At 49.4% G+C, this 18271-nt stretch overlaps 1 non-coding gene across 1 annotated transcript; it reads left to right on the plus strand.

Annotated features, from left to right (window-relative positions):
• The first annotated feature begins 1536 nt into the window (after nt 1–1536).
• On the plus strand, nt 1537–1643 carry LOC118619530. Its single transcript, XR_004957289.1, has one exon. It is a non-coding gene; the product is annotated as a U6 spliceosomal RNA (small nuclear RNA).
• Nucleotides 1644–18271: the final 16628 nt, after the last annotated feature.

Consider the following 18271-nt stretch of genomic DNA (forward strand, 5'->3'; position numbering starts at 1 on the left):
GCCATGTAAATAGAACCACAGAGTACATAGTAGATAACACTGCCAGTGAATCAATAAGAAGAGACTAATAAAGACACAATAGAAAATGTGCAAAAACATGAACCGAAACCTCATAAAAGAAAAAGCAGAAATGATTCATAAACATGAGAACAGACATTCCATCTTATTACCAAAGACGTACCGACAGAGACAGTCGGATAACATTATATACCCCCAGGACTGGCAACTATTCGAAAGTCAGACAGCATCAAAGGATGAGGGGGATCTGGAGGGAGCTGGTGAGCATGTGAACTTCGAGAAGCAGTTTTCCTTTACCTTCGGTCAAGCCGGTCAAGCCGAAGACGCTGGGCTGAATGTAAACACAGGTGCACATGCACTTCCACTCCTAGGTTTACCCAAAAGGAGCACATCCGTATGCCAGCAACTTATGCAGGAACATGCACAGAAACATTGTTCCCAAAAGCACAACACCTGGCGGGAACTCCAAGTTCCATTCATAATAGAAACTAGATACATTGCAAGAGGCGGTCATACCACATCCTTTGTAATATGCAGACAATGAAATGCTATATAGCAGGGACAGAAAATGAACAGCTGTCTCTGGGGCCCTATGGATGAATCTCAAAGCAGCCTGTCCAGGGAAAAAGCCAAGTCACAGAGGAAAAACTTCAGTGTGACTCCATTTATATAAAGTTCAAAAAAACAGACCACACAAAATACAATTTTGTTTAGGGGTTTACATATAAGGTATAAAACCATACAGAAAAGCAAGGGAACGGGTGACCTTGGGCAGGGGGCAAGAGCATGGATGTAGCGGTGTATTAACCATATTTTTGTTTTTGTTTTTAATTTACTGTATTTATGATGTTTTAACATATTTAAAACCTCGCTGGCCAAAAAGAGATGGCCCAGCCAGGGGCAGCCATTTCTTAGAGACAGCAGAGGGTCCGCCGAAAGCAAGCCGTTTCTAAGCAAACCGTGAGGACCTAGTTTATCTAACTCACACACCAAGCCAATGTTTCTCCTGCTCAGGGCCAGCTACCGGTCAGCTGGAGACCACCCTACAGTCCAAAGCCCACTGGAATGATTGAAACCAGCCAATCCTAAACTGTTTGCCCTGCCCTGCCTTTCTCGTGGAAACCCCACTAAATGCCATGCCTAAGTGCTTCCCTCTACCCTGGTCTCCTGACCACCCTGATGTCCTTCCCATGTGGCCCTGGGTGACATGGTGCACCCCCTTCTGTCGGGAAGTGTAAGTAATAAATTATTCTTTTAATGCATTAGCCTCAGTCACCTCCTTAAGTTAAAATCTTGCCCGACCAATGTGGCTCAGTGGATTGAGTGTCATCCCATGGACTGAGAGGTCCTGGTTCGATTCCCGGTCAGGGCACATGCCCAGGTTGTGGGCTCGATCCCCAGTAGGGGTGTGCAGGAGGCAGCTAATCGATGTTTCTATCTTTCGGTCCCTTCCTCTCTCTCTAAAAAAATCAATAAAAACATATTCTTAAAAAAAGACTTTAAAAATACCTATATGGGGTGCTCGCTTCGGCAGCACATACACTAAAATTGGAACGATACAGAGAAGATTAGCATGGCCCCTGCGCAAGGAGGACACGCAAATTCATGAAGCGTTTCATAATATAAAAAAAATACCTATGGGTGCAATCACTGGAAGGGGGATTTGAGCAGGGAGGACTCACAGAGAGTGCCAAGGCAAGGCTCATGTTCTATTTCTCAACGAGACTGGTGGGTTCAAGGGCATTTACCATTATTCTTCAAACCGCACATATATGCCTTGTATCTGTAGCCTATGCCACAACAAAAACGGAAGAAATCCATAATCATTTTTGATTACTATGAAAGTAACACATCGTTGGACCAATGCCAATTCCTTAGTTTTGATAAATGTACTATGGTTATATATGATGTTAACATTAGGGGAACCTAGGTGAGGGGTATATCGGAAATCTTTATACTGTCTGTGGGATCTTCATGCAAACCTAAAATTATTTCAAAATTAAAGAAATTTTAGTTACTACGGAAGCCAAACCATTCAGAGTCTTTGAGGCCACTCTGAAGTGTGTGGATTCTGTTTTCTGAGCAATGGGGCATCACTGGCGGGTTTTCAAAAGGTGGGGCAGGGTCCCATGGATGTGAAGACAAAACACAGCTTCTTAAGCATTTCAAACATTGGCAGGGATGCGAGGCAGGACTTCCCTTCGGCCAGATGAAGATTGCTGTGACCACGGCCATGTGTTTCTGTGATGGGGGCCGTGTGGAGGGGGGCCGCAGAGAACAGAGCGTCCATTGATCAGAGTGGACAGCAGATGGGAGGAGTGTCCCACTGACCTCATAGGGGGGTCCTGGGGGAGATGGGGGAAATGGCAAGGACAGGGGCTGCAGGGGCTGCTGGGGGATCAGGAGGGAGGTCTGGCGACTGAGAGATCTGGGGAGCCCCCACCCTCAAGCTTCCTGTGTCTCAGCCCAGTTCTCAGCCTTCTCCCTCCTCACGCCCCCCCCCCCATCCTTGCAGGTGGCCTCCTTCACCTCCTTTCCACTTCCCCCACACTCACGCCTATGCACCTGCCTCTTCCCTGCTCCCTTCCTCCCAGCTTCTGGAAGGGTCCGCGCCCTCCTTTTTTCTGAACTTTTGGAGTCTTCTCAGCTCACAAAATTCTCCATCTTAAAATCAGATGAAACTTCTCTCTGATCCCAGGCCTTCTTCCAGCCATGGGTCCTCCCTCCCCTCCTCAGCGAAACCTCCTGAAAGCCCATCTGTCTCCTGTTCAGACGCCCCCTCCTGCCTCAGGTCCCCACTCAGCTCTGGAGCCTTCCACCCCATAGATAAGAGCAACACGGTCCCCTTGCCCCGCTGGTTCGCTCCCGTAACCCCCTCCCTCCTGAGGTAGTATATATGTGTCCGCTCATCTTCTGTCGCCCTCCCTAGATTGTAAGGTAGATGTTACAATCTGAATTGTGTTCCCCCCAAATTCGTAGTCCTAACCCCCAGTACCTCAGAATGTGACTTAATTTAGAGACAGGGTCTTTACGGAGGTAATCGAATTACAATGAGGTCATTGGGGTGGGCTCTAATCCAATGTGGCTGGCGTCCTGATGAAAAGGGGACACCTGGACACACATACGCACGGAGAGGGGGCTGTGGGAACAGGCAGATGGCCATTCACAAGCCCAGCGGAGACGCCCGGAGCGGATCCTTCCCCACAGCCCCCCTGACACCCTGACTTTAGACCTCCAGTCTCCAGAACTGTGAGAAAATCCATTCCTGTTGTTCAAGCCGCCCGGGCTGCGGTGTTTTGTTATGACAGCTCTAGCGGACTCATCCAGGCGATGACGGCAGGAACTCCGCTCAGTGTGCTGTTCCCAGTGCCAAGAACAATGCCTGGCACACAGTAGGAACGCCATAAAAATACTTGTTGTTTGAAAGGATGAAAGAGCTTCTTTCCAAACTCAAGAGACACTCCTTGGGTCGCCTGGTAATTATTTTTTCAAAATGTATTTATCAGAATAGGGAAACACGTAAAAGATACAAAGGGAGGAACAGTGAACAGCATATCCTCCCGGAGATGTTCTGTGAAATAGACACCAGACGCTTATGTAGACAGGTGGCCTTTTAAAGACAACTCTCTCTGGTTCCCTGTGGGCTTCTATTCTACCCCTTAAACCCAGGGGCTTTCTGGGTTCTGTCCCGGGCCTCTTTCCCTTCCCGCTCAATGTCATGAGCCATCTCAAATGACCAGAAGGTCCAGTCTCTCTTTAGCCCCTCACCGTGCTGCCAGTCTCCTCTCCAGCTCAGATCTCTCTAGCACCCCAGATCATTGCCCCGCTGGACAGGGAAATCCCGCAGGAGTCTCAGGCTCAGGAGGTCAAAGCTCAATGTCTGGTTTTCTGAGTCGTGCTTGCCCTGATGTGTCTCCATCTAAAAGATGGCCCCCTCCCACCTGCAGCCATCCAGGACACCTTCTTCCCCAGTGGTAACAACCAATCAAGCCCGGTGTGACCTGGGCCTCTTGGCGAAGGCCACTAAATGACTCCATTTTTATCATCAATGGACCTTCCTCAATGTTTTTCCACTAATGGGTTAATTACCCCTAGAAGTAAAGGAATTTTGCCTAAAATTATAGTTGCCCCACGTGTTGGGAGGTATTTGCAGTTTCCAAGTACCCTATGGTATTTGCAGGTACTTGTGAGCTCGGTGAATAATGCTAATTTTGACTTCTGTCATCGCTGTCACACCCACTATTGTACCTGTCCCCTGAGGGGGGCAGCCAAAAGGGGGATGGGGCTTCTGTCTTTAAAATCAGATGAGCAAGAATTGCTGCTGAGGATCTGGGTAGGCTGTACCCCCAGCCTGCCTGTGTAATGGAGTGCTCCTTTACAGTTTGGCTGTGCGTCTGTGGTTATCTCGCTGACACGTTACAACATGTGGGTTTCGCCTCCTGGAGAGTCAGTTTATCCTTCTGTTCTTCTCCTCGTCCCCGCAGGCCCTCCCACTACAGTCCAGGCCACCATCTCTCTCCGCCTGGGCCGCCACAGCAGCCTGCTCGCTGGTGTTCCTGCTGCTGAGTGAATACGTGAATGAATGAATGAATGAATGAATGAATGAATGAATGAGGTGTCTTGAGTCTAGCCATAAAACTCCCTCTGTGGCTCTGGGCAAGTTCATGTCCCTCTCTGGACCCCAGTTTTTCTCAGGCTGTGTAACCAGGCATTTCACTAACCAGCTGAGTTTATTAAAATACAGTTTCTGGCCCTGGCTGGTTTGGCTAAGTGGTTAGAGCGTCAGCCTGAGGACCAACGAGTCTCAGGTTTGATTCCAGCCAAGAGCACGTACCTTGGTCGTTTGGGAGGCAACCTGTCGATGTGTCCCTCTCGCGTCAATGTTTCTCTCTCCCTCCCTCCCACTCTATCTGAAGATAAATAAAAATATCCTCTGGTGAGGATTAAAAAAATATACAATTTCTGGTCCTCGCCCTGGCGAAGGGGGGCTCGTTACATGTCTGTCACACAGCCCCACGGGTCATGCTGATGTGGTAACTGCTGGACACCATGACTTCTGAGGTCCCTTCTCTCTCTGCAGACCTGAGATTCTGCTTTGACAAGAAACCAGGAGGGGAAGGTGGTATTTGATGGCCCCCGAGGAGAGTCCTGGAGGACTCCCCGGTGGGCGGGGGCGGGGCACAGGCAGGAAGAAGACACGGCCACCCTCCCCCATCAGGACTGCAGACAGAGCGGGGAAGAAAAACAAGCACAGCTGCAGAGGACAATTTAGCTCTTTCATCAGGAGCTAAGTTCCCAGCCGGCTGGCGGGAGAGGCCGCAGAATGACCTTGGCCCCCACCCTGCTGCTGTCGCCACAACACCATCTGCCTGGTTTTTTCACACTACCCGGGCCTTTTCACCCCAGGGAGAGACCCTGGGTGTTCTTGGGTGGCCCTGGAGCCCCCCGAAGTGGGGCCGTGGGTGGAAGATGCTGTCCCCATGAATAAGGAGACATTTCCATGCTAAGAATCCCAGAAATGGGGGTAAATGAGGTTGAGCTGTGACCCCGTGTGTGTGTGTGTGTGTGTGTGTGTGTGTGTGTGTGTGTGTGTGTGTGTGTTGGGGGTGCCTTGGGGAGCCCTGCTTCCTATTTTTTGCAGTTCTGCCACAACAAGGTAATGCAGGAAAGTTCCACCAGCCCTCTGAGCCCCCCTTACCTTCTCTGTGAAACGCGTGTCCCCACAGTGGCGGCTCTGATGATGTCATAGAGGCCTGCTTGATGCTGGCCATTCCCAGCCCTCTGGGATTTGGGAGTAGAGACTCCTAGTCAGGACAGTGAGTTTGAATCTTGAATCTACCAGGGACAGGCTGTGTGGCCTAGGAGAAGACTGTTGCCCTCTCTGGGCATCTCTTGCAAGGCAGGTGGGGGCAGAATGGAGGGTGTCTAAGGAAGCCTGTAACTCAATCACCCCATTCTTGCACAGCATGTCAAGGGCACATCCTATCAACAGGACCAATCACTGTTGATGTTGACCTTGGTCACCTGGCAGATGTAGTGTTCCCACACTCCACCATAAAGTTACAATTTCCCCCTCTCCACACTGTGCTCTTTGGAAGGAAGTCTTTTTGTGTGACCACACTCCAGGCCTGGGGAGTGACGCTCCATCTGCTCCAGGGCGAAGCAGCTACATAAATTATTTGGAATTCTTCTGCGTGGGAGGTTTGCCTCTTCTCTCCCATTTATTTATTTATATCAGTGTTGTAATACTTTATTTTCTCACTAAGTTGTTTCAAATTTGGTCACTAGAAGCTCTTTGGGTTGGCTGCTGTGTTCCCTTCCCATCATCGTGGGTTTTGTTGTTGGTTTGGGACACTTCCTTCCTTTCTGTCACTACCGGGTGTCCAGGCTCATGGTGGCTATGCCCTGCTCCAGCCCTGGAATCAGCCAGCTCCCCCCGAAAGCTCTGGTCTCTTTTATTGGAGAAGGGTATTAGAAACCAAGACTTGGGTGCTGGGTACACTTGTTGTTACTGGGGTGTCAGTGCCTCTGAGACTTCTCAGCCGATGGAACAAGGAAATATATGTGTATATGCTAACTTCTGTATACACACGTATCTATAAATATTTCTATATGTATCTATCGATCTTCCTATCTATCTACATCTGTCTCTATTTTAAGCTAAGCATGAGTTCATGCCATCTCTAGCACATATTAATTTGACATACAGTTAAGCTTATTTTTTCCTCTTTGATTTAGAGTTTAGGGTTTCAGTTTTCATCTTTTTCTTTAACTTCATTTTTGAAAATGTAAAATGTTTACACGGTCAAAGAGTCAAAACTGTATAAAAATATATTCAGGAAAATCTCACTCCCACCTCTCTTCTCCATTGTATTCCCACTAACTCCTTACAAGTAACCATTTTCAAGAAGCTTGTTATTGCCCTGGCCAGTTTGGCTCAGCGGTTAGAGCGGTGGCCCATGGACCAGAGAGACCCGGGTTCGGTTCCCGCTAAGGGCATGTACCTCGGTTGTAGTTTGTCCCTGGCTCCAGTTGGGGTTGTGTGGGCAGCAGCCACTCAATGTATCTCTCTTACATCAATGTTTCTCTCTCTCGCTCCTTCCCTCTCTCCCTCCCGTTCTACCTGAAGATAAATGCAAAAAAAAAAAAAAAAAAGTCCGCGGGTGAGGATAAAAAAACAAAGAAGCTTGTTATTTATACTTTCATGGTTTCTTTTGCATAATTAAATAAGTATGGGTGTAAATAAGTGTTTTTGATTTTTTTTTCCTATCATGGAAGGTAACATACTATATACAGTCCTTTATACTTTGCTTCTATTTTTTGTTTTTGTTTAATATATGCTATAAATCACTCTATAGAGGTTTATAGATCTTCCTCCTTGCTTATATGGCTGCATAACTTTCCCTTGTCTGGTTCCTATGGCTGGACATTTGGTTATTCCAACATTTTGTTATTACAAATAATGCCTCCATGAATAACTTTATGCATATGTTTTTCACATTTGTGGAGTTACATCTTTAGGTTAAATCCTAGAAGTAAAATCCTGGGTGAGAGGGTACAGCACATGTCATTCTGTTAGATATTGTCAAGTTCCCTTCCACAAGGCTTGCTACCAGTTGGCTTTCCCCGAGAGATGTATGAGGGTGCGTTTGTGCAAAGCCTTACCATGTGTCGCCAAGCTCTTGAACGTTGGCCAATTTGATAGATGCGAAATGGCATTTCAGTGCAGTTTGATTTGCACTAAAACTTCTCATATATGTTTCCCCAGAACACGTGGTGGGCCATTTCCAACAATCCCAATAGATCAGGGTTTATTTACCCCAACGGGTAGTTGGTGTTTGTGGCTCTCCAACATGCCTAGGGGCCAGTGGGGTCCTCTCATAGAGTTACAGCTTCTCACCCCCCGCCTTGGGTTTTTGAGTGCCACTGACCCTACCCTGAGATCACCCTGCCCCACACACCAGCTGTTGAGCAACTGCTTCCTCTACACAAAGACGACTCTGAGACGGGAGGATGACTTGGCCTCTGAGCAATGCTGAAGTCTTGACCTCCCTGAGCTCCAAGGGCCAGTCGTGGCTGAGGCATGACGGAGCCAGGGCCAGGGGTATGGAGGGTTGGGTGGAACTGCTGCTTGAGGAAGCTGGGTTTGGAGGTGACTGTCTCCCAGGATGACTGACCCAGACTCTTGCTTACCTTTCAGCCTTAGGGTTCATCAGCTCCATCCGCCCCTACCTGGCTGCCTGAGTGATCTGCCTAAAACTTAGCAATGAGCATGGCACTCCCAGATTACAAACTTCTCCCAGCTCTTCAGGATGACACACTCAGCTGGGATCTGATCCCCACTCACTTTTCCAACGGAATCTCTCTACTCATCCAGCCAAACAACCATCCATCCATCCATCCATCCATCCATCCTTCCATCCATCCTTCCATCCTTCCATCCATCCTTCCATCCATCCATCTTTCCATCCTTCCATCCTTCCATCCATCCATCTTTCCATCCATCCATATTAGTTCTCTATTGATACATAACAAATTGCCTCCAACTCAATGACTGAAACAACAATAAACTGTTTCTTTCACACTGTTTCTTTAAATCAGGTTTTGGAAGCTACATAGCTGGGTGGTTCTGGCTCAGGGCCGCTCATGAGTTTGCAGTCAAGTTGTCATCTGGGGTGCAGCCATCAGAAGGCTTGACTGGGCTTGAGGGTCCGCTTCTAAGGTGGCTGCCCACCTGGCTGGAAGTTGGTGCTGGCTGTTGGCAGGAAGCGGCAGGGTGTTTCCATAGAACTCCTCGAGTGTCCTAACAACACGGCTGGCTTCCCCCATAGTGAGAGATCCAAGGGACAGCAAGACAGAAGCCACATGTTTTTTTTATGACCAAGCCTCAAAAGTCATACACTGTCACTTCCTCCATATCTGATTCTTTAAAAGCGAGTCTCTAAGTCCAGCCCACACTGAAGAGGGCTCCACATCAGGAAGGGAGACATATTAAGAGATTTGTAGCTCAGCCAGTGTGGCTCAGTGGTTGAGCGTCAACCCATGCACCAAGAGGCCACTGGTTCGATTCCCGGTCAGGACACATGCCTGGGATGCGGGCTCAATCCCCAGTAGGGGGCATGCAAGAGGTGGCCAATCGATGTTCTCTTTCATCGATGTTTCCATCTCTCTCTCCCTCTCCCTTCCTCTCTCTCTAAAAGTCAATAAAAAAAAACAAATTTTGTTCTGGCCAATTTGGCTCAGCGGTAGAGCCAAATGAGTCATGGGTTCAATTTGAGTCGCTGGTTTGATTCAAGTCGCAGGTTTGATTCCGGTCAAGAGCACGTACTTCAGTTGTGGTTCGTTCCTGGCCCTGGTCGGGGTCATGCAAGAGGCAACCAGTCAATGTGTCTCTCTCATGTCAATGTTTCTCTCTCTCTCCCTTTCTCTCCCTCTCTCTCCTTCCCACTCTATCTGAAGATAAATAGAAGAATATCCTCAGGTCAGGATTTTTTTAAAAATGTTAAAAAAAAAAGAAAAAAAATCTGTAGACAAGTTTTAGTATCACCACTCTATACATCCACCTAGTTAACAGACGTTTATTAAAAGCCTGCTGCGTGCCTGGCCCTCTGAGCACCTCGTAGTCCAGAACCTTGAACATGTCACCTGGATTGGGAGTGAAAACGCACGTGCCTGCGGGTCCAGGAATTGAAGCAGCGGCAAACCAGTGAGCTGGAGACCATGGCCCGGATGAGAGAGAGGCTGCGGCCCAGCTCCAGACGTTCATGTGAAGTATCCCTATTGTTAAATGTTGGCAACGAAGTCAGTGTTTTCTAAACCCTCTGTTTGCCTGGTGTGGCCCAAACACCACCAGTTTGCAAACTGATGCAGCCACACCAAGTTTCTCAGTGTCACCCCAAACATTCATTCATTCATTCAGCGATGCTCTAGGCCCCTTTCATGCATCACAGAAATGTCTCGCAACCACGCACTGTTTCCTTGGCCTGGAATGTCTTCCCATCTCTCTCCCCTCGGTGAACTTCTATTTCTCCGTCACAACCCAGGTGCAGATGTCCCTTCCTCTGGGGAACCTCCTCCGACCCCACCTCTGGGGTCTGTTACTGGCTCTTCTGTCTCCCTCCCCGAAAGGTGAGCTCCTGAGGAATGCGTGAAAAGACCAGGCGCCCTGGGCAGGGCTTCCCAGAGGAGGTGGCCCCGGAGGATGACCAGGACTTGCAGAAGAGGGATCTCCTGGCAGGGGGAGGAGGATGAGCAAAACACAGAGGCAGGAAAGTGGGTGGTGCCTGAGGCTGCCAGAGTCCCAGCTCCTTCCTTCTTCGACCCCGTGCCCAAGCTCAGGGCTCTTGGCTGCCACCCAAGATGGTGATGGGTGAGGTCTGCAGGCCCTGAGGAGCTCCAAGTAGAGGGAAGTAGGGGTTTGGGGGGAGGACAGCTGGAATAAGAAACCCACGGCCTGGATGAGTCATTGATGGAGTCTGTCCCACAATAACAAAAAAGAGCTGGACTGGGGGGAACAAGAAACCCCAGGGATGCAGGGCCCAAGGGGCAGTGGCTAAGGCATGTGCTGTGGGGAGTAGGAGGGCCCTCAGCACCCTCTGTCTTAGGCCCCCAGCCCCAAGTCCCCCTGGGGCTTTGGCCTTGGTTTCCGCTGGCCTTTGAGCCAGACCCTGTCCAGCCCTCCATGGCAGCTCTCTGGCTGGCAGGCTTCCTTGCAGCCCCTGACCCCTTCCATTGTTTCCTCCACCCAGCAGCTAGAGGAATCTTTTGATTCCTCCAGTGATCACTTTACTCCCCACTTAATTACCTCCGTGGCTTTTCATGACTCTGAGGAGAAAATTCAAGCACTGTGATCTGCAGAGTTTGGCCCACCTCTCCCACCTCTTCTCGGGTCCCTGTCCCTCTCACTCTGCCTCTTTTGTGCTTCCAACCTGCTTTCCTACCACAGGGCTTTTGCATGTGCTGTTCCTTCTGACTGCAATGTTCTTCCCTGATTTCTTTCACTAGCTAATTCTTCTTCTCTTCAGATCTGAGCTTAAACCTTCGGAGTAGCCTTTCCAGACCCTTAGAGTCTACTGGGTTCCTTTGATATGAGCTCTCCCCACCCCCAGCCACTGTACCACCATGTGCATGATGCAGTCATTATAAGGATCTGATCCCCTACTACACTGTGAGCTACACGAGGGCAGGGACGGCCTGTCGCGTTCCCCAGCTCTCAGCACACTGTCCCTGGCAGAGTGGGTGATCAATATGCATCTCAGGACCCCTGCCCCTTGTAGGACATGACCATTGCTCATGGCTCTGGCCTCACAGCCAGCAGGGGAGGGAGGCACAGCAGAGGTCGGTGACCCCATTGTACAGCTGAGAAGACTGAAGTTCAGAGAACTCAGTCAAACCTCCGTGACCCTCCAGGGAGTGGGTGAGCAGGCAGGGACTTGAACCGAGGCCCTTACATAACCATAAGCTCCTCTACCATGAAGCAATTTTAGGAGCAGACCAAGTATGACAGGTAGTTGTTCTGGCTGGGCAGGGGGACGCTGTGTGAGTCATCTCTCTCTGGGTGACTGTCTCGGCGCTAACTTAGAACAATTGAACAAGGCAAGTTTTAAGTCTCAGGGTCTCCGAGAGCTTTTGTCCTCACAGGTTGTTTCCACCTCTGCTGTCCCAGCCACCAGATTTGGGGCATCCCAGGAGAGGGTGGGACACTGTCTGAGGTACCTGTGTGTTCACAGGTCTCCTCGCTTTCATCCCCAGATCTGGTATCAGGAAGCTTATTCCAACATCCTATTTTCCCCTGTAAGAAGAGAAGGCCATTAAGGGAGAAAATCGTCTTTTCCATCTGTTTTCTTTAGTGTTTATGCAGTAGCAATGAAAAAACTTGTGTTGACTTAAATGTGTTTTCATCTCTCTCTTTCTGGTTGCTTTGAAGAACCTCTCCCCATTCCATGCAGTGCAGGGATAGGCATAGACTGTATTCTGGCCAGTCGAACAGAGCTGCCTGGGTTCTGTGTTGAGGAGGATTCTGAGGCTGCTTCTAGGTTCAACAGGAAATTCCACGACTGATGAATGGTGTCTACCATGAGCAGGGGAGGGGTGAGTGCCCACATTGTGCCAAGTATTTGCTATCCTTATAGTAAGAACAGATGAGTATTTATTGAATGAGTGAGTTCTGAATTCTATGACATTCTGTTTAAATTAGGCAGTGCCCTTCCCCCAAGTGAGACTGTCCTCTGGTAAGATGTCCTGGCAGCAGAAGCAATGTCAGACCATTTGCTGGGGACATATGATATGCCCTTTCAATGAATTATTTCATTTGGATTTTCACAAACATCTCGTGAGGAGAGGATTATAATATTCGCTTTATGCTGAGGAGATGTGGCCCCAAGGGGGGAGGGATCTATGCAAAACTACACAGCAGTGGGTAGCAGAGCCCACTCCCACGTTGCTTCCCCCGCTCTCCACCATGTGTAAGACCAGTGATGGCTTTTGGTATTTCTCCAAACCTAGGGTAGCAACTGGAGAGCGATTCAGTTATTCATTTACCAAAAAGAGAGGAAATAAATACTTGAGCAATCCTTGGAAAATCCTCTGGAAAGTCCCTGAGTGAGGAACCCGGTCCAACCCAACATTTAAGTCTGTGTATTTGGAGGCTGACTTCACAACCATTGGCCCCTAACATAAACAGCATCTTTTTATGTGTTGTTATGTCAATTCCGCTGGGTACCAGACACACTGCAAAACACCTCACAGTCATTAACTTATTTAATCCCCACCACAGTCCCAAGAGGAAGTAAATAGTACTCTGTCTTACAAAGGATGAATCTGAGGTTCCGAAAGGTGAACCTCCTTGAGGTCACACACAGTGTGAGGGTGTGAGTGCATATGTGTGTGTGTGTGTGTGTACATTTTCAGGTGAATGTGAAGTTGTGCTGTGTCAGTAGAGAGTATTTTTTGGAAAAACGGGCACGAGAATGAAGGTACAAAACCATGCCGAGGGGCCCAAGGGGTGGACTGCAATGCACACTTGTCTAGAAGCCATTTCAGATCCTCCATTCCCACCCTTCTTGTGCAATCTAATTTCCTTTTAGGTGACCAACCAGTCCTGATATGTTCAGTGTTAGGGGACCTTGGGCACATGACCCAATTAGAATCTTTCTTTTAAGTCTTTGAATCTCGCAAAGAGTAACACAGGCTTGAGATCCATTCAGGTAGCACAGGAAGGGATTTATTTACTAATCATTTCCGGAAACCTCATCCAGTTCCAGACTCCACAGTTCACCAGCTATCTGACATCAGGCAAGCTGCATAACCTCTGTGTGCCTCAGTTTCTTCATCTGTAAAATGAGGACAACAGTAGAACTTACCTCATCACTATTACACATTTAGACAAGTAGGAAGTTCTACTTTGGTGTGTGTGTGTCTGTCTAGATGTAAGTCCATCAGTCGTCAAGGGTTTACAATTCATTCCTGCCAGCGAGACCCCTGGAGCATAGTGCTTGCTCCTATGCTTTCCAGAGGGCAGACCCCCAGCCTTCTCATTGATTCTGTGAGCACCTGAACCCCAGCCAACCCATTGTTTCTCTGCTTAACTATCTGTTATTCTCTGTTGCCTGCAAACCCAGGATACTAGCTGTTGCATCAGTTCTGTCGCACTGCAAAGCTGGGACTCTAGAACCTCCAAACTACAACCCCCCCAACTCTCAGTGGAATTCTGCACCTAACATCAATCAGTAAGTCTGTTGTCTCCCAAACTCATGTCTGGGGTAGTGATACCAAAACCAGACTGGCTCCTGCAGGCTGGAGAGGGTTTATTTGATTACTTAGTAAATACCATGAAGGAATCCTCTGGGCTGTGTGGCATAGTGGAATTATTGGATTATTAGTCCCAAATGAACAATGAGCAAATGGAGGTCCAGGGATATGAAAGGACTTACTACAAGTTACACAGCAAGTCCTGGACGGTTTGGCTCAGTGGTCAGAGCATCGGCCCAAGGACCAAAGAGTCATCGGTTTTCGATTCTTGGTCAAGAACATGAACCTCAGTTGCAGGTTCAATCCCTGGCCTGATCAGGTTCTGTGGGAGGCAACCAATCAATATGTCTCTCTCACATCAATGTTCCTCTCTCTCTCTCTCTCTCGCTCACTCGCTCGCTCTCCCTCCTTTCCTCCAACTCTATCTGAAAATCAGTGAAAAAATATTCTCGGGTGAGGATTTAAAAAGTAAGAAGTTATACAGCAAGATGGGCTGGCTCCTAGCTCAGGTTCTCTCTGCTAAAAGACTGATGAACCATTGTAGAGTGAAAGATGGGCTTTGAATAAGTCTTGAGTTTTGAATTTAAACCCTTACTACTGCACTCATCCTTTTCCAGTTCTTTGCTTTCTCCTAATTTCTTTAAGTTTAACACTACCTCAGGGCCTTTGCATATGCTGTTCTTTCTGCCTAGAACTTTTCTTTCTCCTCACGCGCCCTTTCCCCATTCTTCACCTAATTCCTTCCCTTCTTTCAGATCTAGGATTCTCTGTCCTTTCTGAGACAATCAGCTCTAAGTTGATCTCTTTATCGTTCCCACTGTCAACATTTGTCTGTTTCCTTAGCAGTTACTACCTTTAGTTCTTTTTGTTTGTTTTTGTTTTTCTGTTTCTTGCTTATCTTCCCCACTAGATTGTACAGTACCTGGGGGCAGAGACCCTGACTTGTTCCGGCTCAGTGCTCGGCACAATGGTTTTATTATTATTATTATTATTATTTTTATTAATCAATTTTTGTTACAGATGTTTCTCCTCCCCCCCACTGATTCCCCCCTCCCCCTCCCTCCCTGCCCTTTCCCCAGATTGTTGTCAATGTCCACTGTTCATGCATATATGCATATAAGTTCTGTGGTTTATCTCTCCCCCACTGGGGGATTGTCAGTCTGTACCCCGCTTCCGCGTCTCTGGGACTACCCCATTCCTCAGACTGTTATGTTCATTATATTCCACAAATAAGTGAGATCATATGAAACTTGTCTTTCTCTGTTTGGCTTGTTTCACTTGGGATGGTACTTTCCAGGTCCCTCCATGTAGTCTCAAAGGATAAGAGATCTTTCTTTCTTACAGCTGCATAGTACTCCATTGTGTATATGTACCACTGCTTTTTTATCCATTCGTCTACTGATGGACATGGGCTGTTTCCAGATCTAGCTGTTGTAAATAGTGCTGCTACAAACATGGGGGTACATATATTCTTTCTGATTGGTGTTTTAAGCTTCTTAGGGTATAGTCCTAGAAGCGGGATCACTGGGTCAAATGGAAGATCAATTTTTAATTTTTTGAGGTAACACCATATTGTTTTCCATAGTGGCCGCACCAGTCTGCATTCCCACCAGCAGTCGGCACAATGATAAACAAATGGACAGGTCCTGGCGTCATCCAACCAGAAATCATCTCGTTCCTAGGCTCCCTCCAAAGCGGAGGAACAATGGCTTAGCCAAGGTCACAAAGGTAGTCATTATCTGGGAGACACAACTTCCTCCTCACCACCAAATCCAAGAGGCACGTGTTATCATCATCATGATCATCGACACCGTATCCTGATCAACCCCATTTTACAGATGGGGAAACTGAGGTTCGGGACCATCCAGGTCTTGCCCGAACCCCTCTACTGAGAAGAGGACGATGACAGGGCCGGAACCAGGTCTGATCCGGAGAGGTGGGCTCTGCCAGGCTCTGCCAGGCCGGAGGCGGGGCGGCCGGGCGGGCGCGCCGCGGGGCGGAGGCGGGGGCGCGGCGGGAAGAGGAGGGGTAGGACGGGGCTGCAGCGCCCCTGGCAGCCCGCGCCGCCTGGAGCCGGAGGGGGGCGCCTGGTTCTCATCACGCGCGGCGGGCGGGGCTGGGGACGCGGCGCCGCCACAAAAGGCCGCCGTCGCGCCACCGGGACCCACGCGGGGAGCCGCGCTCCGACCGGCGGGAGCCTCGCAGCCCCCGCCCAGCCCGCCCCGCGGGGCCCCGGCAGCGCCGCCGCGTCTCTCCCGAGTCTCTCGCTGTCTCCAGTCTCGTTTCGCCCGGCTCTCGGGCACCTCCTCTCCCTGTCCCTCCCTGTCTCTGCAGCCTCCCTCGGAGATGAGGCTGGGGTCGGCGCTCCGGGCCAGCCCGCGCCAGTGCTAGGCCGGGGCGGGCTGCACCGGACAGACGGACCCGCGGACGGACCGACCGGGCGCCCTGCAGAGGAGCAGCCACAGCCGCTAGTAGCCCGTCACCATGGTAACACCTGCCAAAGCCTGGACCACCTCCCTCTGTCTGATTTTGGCGGGGTCCTCGAGGGGGTGCACAGCACAGACCCCGACCTTTTACGCTGAGATGACCCTCAGTACTTTGCCAGGGCTCTGTGCTTAACTGCCCCCCATCAGCAGGGATGGGGTGGTGGGGCGGTGCAGAGACCCATCCCCGGGCGATGCCCCTCTGCATTCTGAGCCTCCGTCCCTCCATGTGTGAAGTGGGTGAGTAAGACGGATGACTTGTAAACTTTGATACTGCCCACCCTACTGCACAGATCAGAGCTGGAATCCTGGCTCTTGGGCCTTGGACCAAACTTGGGGTAGTGTTGCATTTTAGACTTGGGGCTGAACGTCAGATATGCCCACTGTCCCCACACAGGGTTTGGATGGGGATGGGAGTTAAAAGTCCCTCTGAGCACAGTCAGGCAGTGCAGGGCAAGGAGAATTAAGGGCAAGGAGCAGAGAGGAGGAAGTTGCTCGCCAAAAGTTGGGGTGCTCTTGCTATCTTAGACTAAGGGCAGGAAAGTCAGATATGTATTGTCCTGACTTGAGGGTCTCCCTTGGGAATTGGATGGGAGGTAGGCCTAGGGGAGGAGGGAGAGGGAGGGCAATACTCACATACTGTGACTTCCTGAGCTGGCACCTCAAGGTTGGGACAGGCGCGTGTGAGTGTGTGTGTGTGAGTGTGTGTGTGTGTGTGTGTTTGAACAGAGAATGAAAGAGAAGTCTGTTTTCAGAGAATCCCAGCCCAGCTCCAGACAGGCCCAGGAGCCCCAGGCAGATTCACACAGACTCACGGGAGTGGTGGGGATTTGGAAAAGGGCTGTGAAGACAGGCCAGGGCTTTAACCCCTTGACTGTGATCTGCCATGTTGAATTTGTGTGCATTTTCACTATGTGCACGTTCACACACAGAAGAATTCTATATAGAGATGTGTTCACGTGCACACACATGCACACACCCCAAACAAAGCATGTTCCTGCTGACTCACATGGCTGAACACACATGCCCTCTCACACATACGGGCCTTGTCCACCTGCTCTCCCAAACTGCTGAAATATGGGCACACACCTGCATACACACCAGAGACATGTCGCAAAACCAGGCTCGTACATTCATACACCAGCAGGGCAGGTGGACGCACATTGCTGTTGGAGCTATTTGACAATAATCATAAGCTAATGTTACTCACCTCTCACCACGGGCAAGGCCCGCACTAGGCAATTTACATGCGGAGCTCATGTAACTCACACCAACTCTCAAGAGTCAACCTGATGGTATTTCTACTCCACAGATGGAGACCTGAGAATCTGGGAGCTTAAGAGGCTTCCCAAGGTCACCCTACCGAGAAGTCAGGGGTAGGACAACATTAATTCCGAATCTGCACCCAGCTGTCATGGTTGCCCCAGTGCCACCTGCACCAAGTAGTGTTTGCCAAACCTCACCTGGTTTTGGACCTAACTAGTTATTACTTTTAGAACCTAGAAACTCCTTGCTGAACCCCAGATCCTAAGATCAAGGGTCAGGCACTGGGTGGCTCTTTCAAAGAACGTTCAACTCTTTCCTGAATGGGAATGATGGACAGATTTCCCTCCCACTGTTATCTTTAAGTATTAAAAGTTGTCACCTGCCCACCTCTCTGGCCTCACCTCTATATTCCAGACACTCTGACCTTGGTTCAGAGCCTCTTTATGCTTCATGTTCTCTTTTGCCACAAGGCCTTTGTACGTGCTGGCTGTTCTGCTGGGTGGAATTCCTACCCTGAATGAATTCCATTCTTCCTATACATCTCCATCCAAATGTCACCTCCTCAGGAAAGCCTTTCTTGATTTTCCTGACTCTCACTCTAGCATGCTGTATATCTCTCCTGCATGGCACCTGTCACAGTAATAATTTTTGTGGGATGATTTGATTAATGGCTATCTAGTGTTCTGAGGCAGCCCAGTGTCAGAGCACCTTATGACAAAGAGGCTTAGGGCTTATTCAGTCTCATATTTCTGTAA

Source organism: Molossus molossus, unplaced genomic scaffold, assembly GCF_014108415.1.
Source record: "Molossus molossus isolate mMolMol1 unplaced genomic scaffold, mMolMol1.p scaffold_m16_p_6, whole genome shotgun sequence".
Classification (NCBI taxonomy): domain Eukaryota; kingdom Metazoa; phylum Chordata; class Mammalia; order Chiroptera; family Molossidae; genus Molossus; species Molossus molossus.